General features: G+C 38.5%; 1 pseudogene across 1 annotated transcript; it reads left to right on the forward strand.

The window, feature by feature from the left end:
• The first annotated feature begins 1806 nt into the window (after positions 1-1806).
• Positions 1807-2662, forward strand: LOC308647895 (large ribosomal subunit protein eL6-like; annotated as a pseudogene). The gene has a single exon. The product of its transcript is annotated as a large ribosomal subunit protein eL6-like (transcript).
• The last annotated feature ends 4317 nt before the right edge of the window (positions 2663-6979 follow it).

Genomic DNA, 6979 nt, shown 5'->3' on the forward strand with positions numbered 1-6979 from the left:
ACACTGTCTGATCAAGACTTATTATAAAGCTACATTCATCAAGGCAGTTTGGTATTGAGAAAAGAAGCAGCACTGATGAACCAGAATGGAAAGCTACAAATAGAAATCCACAAAAACACACGTGACTTGGGGTAGGGGTACAAAGGTAACTCAATGGAGGAGAGACATGCTTTCCACAAAGACTGCCTGCAATGCAGGCATATTGTTGTCTGTTTGTTTTGGGGGTACTGGCGATTGAACTCGGGGGCACTTACTCAACATCATTGTCCAGATGAAGAAAGACGCAGCTAGAAAATGGTCTAGCACCCTGTACAGACATTTACTCAGAACTGACCATAGTGCTAAAATTAAAATAGAAAATTATAAAATTTCTGGAAGAAAACAGGGAAAAAAATCTCATTGACCTTACATTTCGCTATGAGATCTTGGAACACCAAAAGCATGATCTATGATGAAAAATGTCATTAGTTGGACTGTGATAGAATTTAAAGCTTTTGCCCTTTGAAATAAAATGTTAATAGAGTGAAAGATACGCCACAGGGTGTTTTCAAACCACATTTTTGAATCTAGAATATACAAAAAAATTTAAAAACTCAAGTTAGTGAACAAGTCACCCAATTTAAAATGTGGGCAAAAGACCTGAGCCAATATTTATCAAAGAAGATATACTGATGGTGAGCAAGAAGATGAGAAACGACTTAATATCACTTCTCGTTGGAGAAATGCAAATTAAAACAACAATGGATTCTTCTTACACATCTATGATAATAGTTAAAATCAAAAAAAAAAAAAAAACCACTGACAATATCAATTGCCAGTGAGAATTCAGAGTAGCAGGGACTCTCATTTCATTGCTGGCAGGAATACAAAATGCTGCAGTCTCTTCTGAAGTACTTCACCAGTTTCCTTACAAAGCTAAATAAAGTTTTATCTTTTAATCCAGCCACTGCAGTCCACATGAAAATCTGTGCACTAATATGTATAGCCTCCTTATTCATAATTGTTAAACTTGCAAATTACCAAAATGTCCTTCAGTTAGCAAATGGATAAACAAATTATGGTACATACATATGGAAATGTGTATGTGGTATATACAATGGAAAAACACTACTCAGTGATTAAAAAGAAAAAGAGTTAGCAATCTATGCAAGTAACAACTGGATGAATCTTAAGTGCAAACTGCTACATAAAACAAGCCAGCCTGAAAAGGCAATATATTATATGGCTTCATTCATATGGCATTTTGAAAAAGGCAAACTTGTATGGAGAGAAAACAGTTCACTGTTGGAAGGGCTTGTGGAGGAGAGAGGCTCAAATAAGAATATTTGAAGCACAGACGATTTTTAGAATTGAAGTTATTTTGTACAGCACTTTGTTGTTGAATATGTCATGAAAACACAAAGAACTTTATGGAACAAAGAGTGAACTTCTAAGCATGTAGATTACAGTAAAGTTGGTTAGATTGGCAAGAAATATCAGGATATATTGCTGACTGCAACAAAATAATCTAACTCTAAAATATCTTACACAACATCATTGAAGAGAAGGTGGAGAAGAGTTGCTGACCTTAGTAACTGTGGAAATGAGTGGAGATGTTAAGACAGAGGACAAAGCAACTGCAATAAGCACAGTATTCTAGCTGGCAAAGCAGTTTCTCATTGGGGGTACAGGTTAAACATTCTAAAACTGTGTGTATAATTGGCCCTTCCTATCTGTGAGTTCCAGAGCTTCAGATTCAACTGGCTGTGAATCAAAAATACTATTAAAAAAAATAGAGGTACTTAGGTTTCTTTCCTATCTTGCAAGATGGCGGGTGAAAAGGCTGAGAAGCTGGGCACTAAGGAGAAGAAACCTGAATCCAAGAAGGCTGATGCTGTGGGCAAGGTTAAAAAAGGAGACCCTAAGGATAAGAAACTCAAGAAAGAGAAGCCCCACTGGTTAGAGGAACTGGCAGGTCCCCCCGATCTGCTAGGTATTTTCAAAGGCCATGTACAAGAAAAAGTACTCAGCTGCTAAATCCAAAGTTGAAAAGAAGAAGAAAGAGAAAGTTCCTGCTACTCTCACAAAACCAGCTGGTAGGGACAAGAATGGTGGTACTAGGGTGGTTAAACTTCGCAAAATGCCTGGATACTATTCTACTGAAGATGTGCCACAAAAGCTGTTGAGTCACAGCAAACCCCCACCACCACCCCCCGAGTCAGCATGTGAGAAAACTGCAAGCCAGCCTCACTCCTGGGACGGTCTTGATCATCCTCACTGGGCACCACAGAGACAAGAGAGCGGTTTTGCTGAAGAAGCTGAGCAGTGGCTTGCTACTTGTGATGGGATCTCTTTCCCTCAACTGAGTTTCTCTGCATAGAACATACCAGAAGTTTGTTATCACCACGTCCAGGAAGATCGATATCAGCAACGTGAAAATCCCGCAACACCTCACTGATGCTTACTTCAAGAAAAAGAAGTTGCAGAAGCCCAGACACCAGGAAAGTGAAATCCGACACAGAGGAAGAGAAATCTGAGATTACAGAGCAGTCACAAGGTGAATCGGAAAGATGTGGACTCACAAATTTTACCCAAAATCAAAACTATTCCTCAACTCCAGGGCTAAATCTGATTTGTTTTTGCTCTAACAAATGGAATTTATCCTCACAAATTGGTGTTCTAGAATTCTTACCAGGAACCTAATTAAATAACTGATTTATTTAAAAAAATTTTAATGAACAGGTACTAACTTTCTTTTCCTTGTTATTATTTCCTAAACAACTATTTACCCAGCATTTTATTATGTTAGGGTGTATAAGTCATTTAGAGATGATTTAAAGTATATGGGAGGATGTGCATAGGTTATCCACAAATACCAGACCATTTTATATAAGGTAGTTGAGCATCTGTGTTTTGACATCTGTGAAGGTTCTAGAACCAGTACTCAACAGATATCCAGAAACCACTCTATTTACCTATGAATAAATAATACACAGATGATGGATGGTTGAGGTCAGATTTCTCACTGTTGTGGGAACTTACAGATGAACAAGGAAAAGTCTAGAATAAGCCTTGTGTGCTAAATTAGAGTAGGTGGCATCATTATGAATTTTTGTTTTGCTTACAGTGGATATAGATGGGTACACATAGAAATGTTTATGAAGTGAGTGTTCAGACAAGTTAGTATGCCCACATGTACTCTTGAGATCTATCCACTGAGCAGACCTAGAAGAAATAACACCCTAGCAACAACAATCACACCTAGGCTTAGAGCTTAGTTGCTGATACTGTCTGCCAATAAAAGGATCCAAGATTCCTTGGAGAAATGGGTGAATCAGGTGAAACAGATGATTTGAACTGGGAGTGGCATGGGGGTACCAGAAAGCAAGAAAATGCTAAAGATCACAGGGATGTACCTCATGAAAAGGATGTAGGTGGTGACCTGAGTGATCTCCCCCATTGGGATGAAACCTGGAAAAATCTAAGCCACTAATTTAGCATCAGATTACAACAAAAGTATAAAATCAACACTCATCAATCCACACTGACACAAATAAACAACTGAATGAAGAAGTGAATAGGGAAGAACGATAAATTGTTGAGAAGCATTACAGATAAAGTATATAGATACTCCATCTTCAAGGAGATGGATCACAACGCCCATCCTTTTAGTGTAGAATTAGCATAGTGACTTATTTCATCAAGTACAACCTGGAAAGGTTGGGGGAGGGTAACTTTGCAATGTAGAAACTTAGCAAGATGATTGCAGACCAGATGGGCAGTGAAGAGTCGTGCTGATGGTTCACACCCTTAATAGGCTTGGTGAGAAGCGCTTCACTTCCCAAACCCACAAACTCATTTTAGTCATGAGTAAAGAAATAAGGATAGCCAAATGGAGGGACATTCTCTAAAATTCTTGTCTAGCCCTCTCAAACCTGTCAAGATTTTAAAAAATAAGGAAAGCCTAAGAAACTATCAAAACCTAGAAAAGCCTAAGAAGGTCTGCTGGAAACATGTTATCTAGCACAGGATCTAGATAGGAAATGAACATTAGGTAAAAGGTAAAGGAATTCAAGCAGAGTAGTGACTTTAATTAATAATAACATCAGTATCAGCTCATAAGTTGCAACAAGCATATCAAACTAATGTAAGATGTTGTCAATAGGGGACATTGGGTTTAGGGTAATTTACTAACCAATACTGCAACTTTTCTATAAATCTTAAGATATTCTAAAATTATTTATTTGAAGATTAATTATTAGACTATGTAATACTGGAAATATCACCAATTTTAGACTTACAATATTATGGGAGTACAGAGCGACGGCACTTGACCCAGACCATTTTTGTCAACTCAAATTATTTTAAAAATAAAATTTCAAACATTTAAGTCCAATTTTAAACCAGGCATTTCCTTAACAAATAGTTGGTTTGCTCATTATCGGATTTTTTTTTGGTCTTTAAAGGTATTAAGGGTATTCACAAGGTAACTCTTTGTAACATTACCTATTTTAATTGTGAAATAGAGCACCTTCTGCAGAAAAGTCACAGAACTCGATGGATAGTTCAGTGATTTCATCTCGAAGTAAACCCCTTCACAACATTGCTATCCACACTCTACCCTGTCCTTCTAGAATGGCCTTGTGGGTGCCTCCCAGGCATGATCTATCTGATTTTCTCTACAACTGAAATTGCCCACTGAAGTTTAACATGGGATGGATGGACACAGCCACTTGGCCAATTTTGCCCTCATTCAGGCTCATAGACCTCTGCTATTTCTTTTTGTCATATGTCACCTTTCCCTACCCCCACCAATGTTTCAAATACTGTCCCCTGCATCTGCTCTCCCTTTTGGAAGGTTCAAGTGAATTTTCAGATCTCTACCCCGCTCCAAGCGCTAACACATTGGTTACTCATTGAGTCCCCCAGCAGGAAGAGAAAGGGAGAGAAGATTGCCACGTGTGTTCTGGTCACCCTATTCTAAAAAGATCCTTCTGGGGGCTGAGGCTGTGACTCCCTGGTAGAGCATTTGCCTTGCATACGTGGGGCACTGGGTTCAATCCTCAGCACCACATAAATAAACAAAATAAAATAAAGGTATTGTGTCCATCTACAATTAAAAATTTAAAAAAAAAATTTAAAGATCCTTCTGAAGTTTTTCCTTTTTATTTCTTAAAGGTTGGAAGCATACATTTTTATTTTATAGAATGTCTTATGTTGTAAATCAGCTAGTAGAACATTTATTACCAACAACTGAATTAATGTGGAAAAACTGACAGCTAAAATTGTTTGTCATTTTTCTTTCTTTTTCTCCCCCCTAAGGGACAATTGTCTTGCTGCCCATACTTTAAGTCCAGTGCTGCACATATTGCTTTATTAGCTAAACGGGAGCATTCATTCCGTTTTTGAACCTTTGGTTTTTGTCATCCAGGGAAAAAAGAACTCATTCTGAAATTGCAAACCTTCAGAATTCCTATTCAGCATACCCAATGAATAAACTTCAACTTATGCTGCATGTGGCCTCTCCTTCTAATTCACCAGGTCCTGGCGAGCAAGTACTGAAGGATGGGGGAGGAGGGGCTCATAATAAGCAGGAGCCAGGACATGGGTTCTATCCTCAACACACACACAATTTTTTTTTAATTAAAAAATTAGTAATTAAAAAGAATTTAAAACTTTCCCTGAAATAGCAAGAAAAACAGGAAACAGTACTACACATGTAGAAGTATATAAAATCTAGGGCAATCTCCGTATAGTGGAAGGAACTATATAGTCATTGAACTCTACACAACTGACTATTGTGAAGAGATGTTAAAACCCCTGAGACTACCAGGAAAGGTTGCCATTATACTGTTATGGAGGAAAGATTACTGTGCTATAATTTATATGAAACACTTCACAACTACTCTTTCATCATTTTGGGGGGTGTGGGAGGATACCAGGGATTGAACTCAGGGGTACTCGATCACTGAGCCACATCCCCAGCCTTTTTTGCACTTTATTTAGAGACAGGGTCTCACTGAGTTGCTTAGGGCCTCACCATTGCTGAGGCTGGCTTTGAACTCCTGATCCTCCTGTCTCAGCCTGCTGAGCTGCTGGATTACAGGAGTGCACCACAGTGCCTGGCAGTTTCACTTTACTAAAAACATATTAATTGAAAATACACACTGTCCAATACACTATTTAATGCATAAAGAGGTAACAAAGAATATCACAATATACTTTCTGCATCGAATAATTTGTAACACTATGAAGAAGACAGACACATAAAGATAAAGTGACATCCAATATGACAGCACACCTCTAATTTCTTAGGGAAATATTTATTCCTTCTAGAAGCCTCCTAAGACTTCTTAAATGATTCAAGACATGTTTAAATGTGGATAACAAAAATCAAGACCTTCAGAAAACCATCCCTTGTTGACTAACATTTGTCTCTAAAGCAAACCACCTTGGGATAAAACCTGATTAATAGATAACCTTGTTTTCTGTTCGTATTAATGGAATAATGGTTGAATTCTAAATGACTACAGTAAAAGCTAAACAAAATTCAGTCCACAGGTTTACATGATTATCATCAAAGAAAACTATTTTGCTTCAAAATGGCCCATTTTGGAGCTGGGGCCATAATTCAGTGGTACAGCATCATCCTAGCATGCAGGAGGCCCTGCCTTCAATCTCCAGAAATGTGTGCGTGCACACACACACACACACACACACACACACATGCCATTTTGTGACTTCCTACTTGACATAGTTTGGATCTGAAATGTCTCCCAAATGCTCGTGTGTTCATGGCTTTGTCCCCCACATTGATGCTATTGGGAGTTGGTGGGACACTTAAGAGGTGAGGTTTAGTAGCAGGTCGTAGGTCATTGGAGGTCTGCCCATGAGGGAACTGTGGGCCTCCCATCTCTTCCCCTCTGTCTTTCACTTACCAACCCCTGTGAAGTGAGCAGCTTTCTCCTCTTTCTTCTTCTTTCCCTCCTCCTTTTCCTCC

Source organism: Spermophilus citellus (assembly GCF_964194105.1).
Source record: "Spermophilus citellus genome assembly, chromosome: 4".
NCBI lineage: Eukaryota > Metazoa > Chordata > Mammalia > Rodentia > Sciuridae > Spermophilus > Spermophilus citellus.